Source organism: Carassius carassius, chromosome 9 (genome assembly GCF_963082965.1).
Source record: "Carassius carassius chromosome 9, fCarCar2.1, whole genome shotgun sequence".
Lineage (NCBI taxonomy): Eukaryota > Metazoa > Chordata > Actinopteri > Cypriniformes > Cyprinidae > Carassius > Carassius carassius.
Genome location: NC_081763.1, coordinates 1,747,501 through 1,750,000, shown reverse-complemented (window position 1 = coordinate 1,750,000; position 2,500 = coordinate 1,747,501).

Genomic DNA, 2,500 nt, shown 5'->3' with positions numbered 1-2,500 from the left:
ATGTATGGAAGGGAGATATATACTTTAATAATGGTGCAAGAAATGCAAGGGGTGTAGCAATAATGATTAAAAAAGATAGGATTGAAAATGTAAGGCAGGTGTACAGAGACCAGGTAGGGAGAATTTTAGTTATAGAATTTAAATTCAAAGGTATTGAATTCAGATTAATTAATATATATGTTCCGAATGTGGAAAATGATAAGAGGTGTTGTATTGAAGAACTAAAGGATCTAATTGTTGGAAGGTGCATAATAGTAGGCGATTTTAACATTATATGTAGTAGATTGGATGTTGGGAAAGGAGGGAGTTTCAGGTGGGAAAAATCAAGATTAATGTTAATGGAAGTAATGAGAGATAAGGGATTACTAGATGTATGGAGACATGAGAATCCAGAGAAGAGAGAGTTCACAAGGAGACAGATGAGAGAAGGGATATTAAAACAGAGTAGGATTGATCTAGTGATTGTGCAGGGAGATACCATAATCTATATTGATGAAATAAGACATCAGAGGAATAACTTTAGTGATCATGATGGGGTTAGATTTAGAATCAAAGTCGGAAGGAGAGAGGTGGGTGGAGGGTTGTAGATACTAAATGCAGGGTATATTGAAGAAGAGGAGTATAGACAACAGATGAAAGTGTTACTACTTCAGGAAAATCAGTGGTTGAAGGAATGCTGGGAGGAAGATGAATTCAATAATGACATTGGTAAGATATGGGAGGAGGTAAAAAATAAAATTAAAGCTTTAAGCATAAAGTATAGCAAGAAAAGAAAAGAGAGGATGATGAAAGAGGAAAGGGAGCTCAGAGAACAAGTGAGGATAGAACTCAGCAGAGTAGATGATGAAGAAGGATATTGCATGGAAAAATATATAGAAGTGAATATGAGGTTAGAGAGATATGAGAGGGAAAAATGCAAAGGAGCAATTTTAAGAAGTAAGGCGAAATATGCACTGGAAGGAGAAAAGTGCACAGGGTATTTCCTGGGTTTAGAAAAAAGAAGGCAAAGTAAGACATATATCCATGAAATATATTCAAAAAAGAGAGAGATAATAACGGACTATGTAGAGATATTGGAGAGGGTGCAAGAGTTTTATGGTGAGTTGTATATGAGAGGGTGTGTGGATGAGACAAGTATAGAGGAAGTATTGAAGTGTGTAGAGAGGGAGCTAGGAGAAGAAGAAAAGAGATGGTGTGATAGAGAGATAGAGGAAGAAGAGGTTATAGCTGCAATAGAAGGTTTAAGAAGTGGGAAAAGCCCAGGAAGTGATGGGATAGGGACAGAATGGTATAAATTATATAAAAATTATGTAGCACCAATTTTAGTGGAAGTATATAAGAGAATGGAGAGAACAGAAATAATACAAAGTAAAATGGTAGAGGGAGTGATAACACTAGTTTTTAAAAAGGGGAATAAATTAGATTTAGAAAATTATAGGCCGATTAGTTTGTTGAACACAGACTACAAAATACTTACCAAAGTTTTAGCAAATAGGATGAAAAGAGTAATAGGAGACATTATTCAGCCAACACAAAGCTACAGCATTCCTGGAAGAGATATAGCAGATACAATTGGAACAATCAGAGATGTGATTGAGTATATGACGAGGGATGGGAAGGGTGGGATAGTGTTGGGGATTGACTGGAACAAGGCCTTTGATAGGGTCGAACACAAGTTTTTATTTAAGGTCTTAGAAAAGTTTGGTTTTGGGGAGAGAATGGTAGGATGGGTGAGGAGATTGTATGGAAGTGCAAGAAGCTGTGTAAAGGTGAATGGAATATTGACGGATACATTTGATGTGGGAAGGTCAGTGCGGCAAGGCTGCCCGCTATCTGCTTTATTATATGCCCTTTCCATTGAACCTTTGGCATCATTAATTAAGAGAGACAAGAGAATAAGAGGAATTGAGTTGCCATATGGAGGGAAGTGTGTAATTAACCAGTATGCCGATGACACAACAGTGACAGTAAGGGAAATAAGCAGTGTGGAAAAAGTCTTAGAGTTGGTAGAAAAATATGGAAAGGCATCAGGGGCGAAAATAAATAGAGAAAAATCTGAAATAATGTATATAGGAGAAGTAGAAAGAGCTGATGTAGGTGTGAGGGTTGAGGAAAAGTACATGAAAGTGTTGGGTGTATATTTGGGGGTAGATTCAAAGGAGGCAAGGAATATAACATGGGCTGGAGTGATAAATAAGATAAGAACAGTTTGTATTGCATGGAAAGGAAGAAAATTAAGGATAAAAGGGAAAATAATTGTGGTTAATAATCTTATGCTGTCGGTATGCGTATATGTAATGAGTGTAATTGAAATGCCTGAGTGGGTGATGAATGAATTAAATAAAATTGTACATGATTTTATATGGGAAGGGAAGGGAGTTAAAATTGCACAAAAAACATTGGTGGCGAGGAAACAGGAAGGTGGACTAAAGCTGATTGATTTAGAAACAAAAAAGTTGGCAATAAGAATAAAAACTGTTAAAAAATATATGGAAGGAAG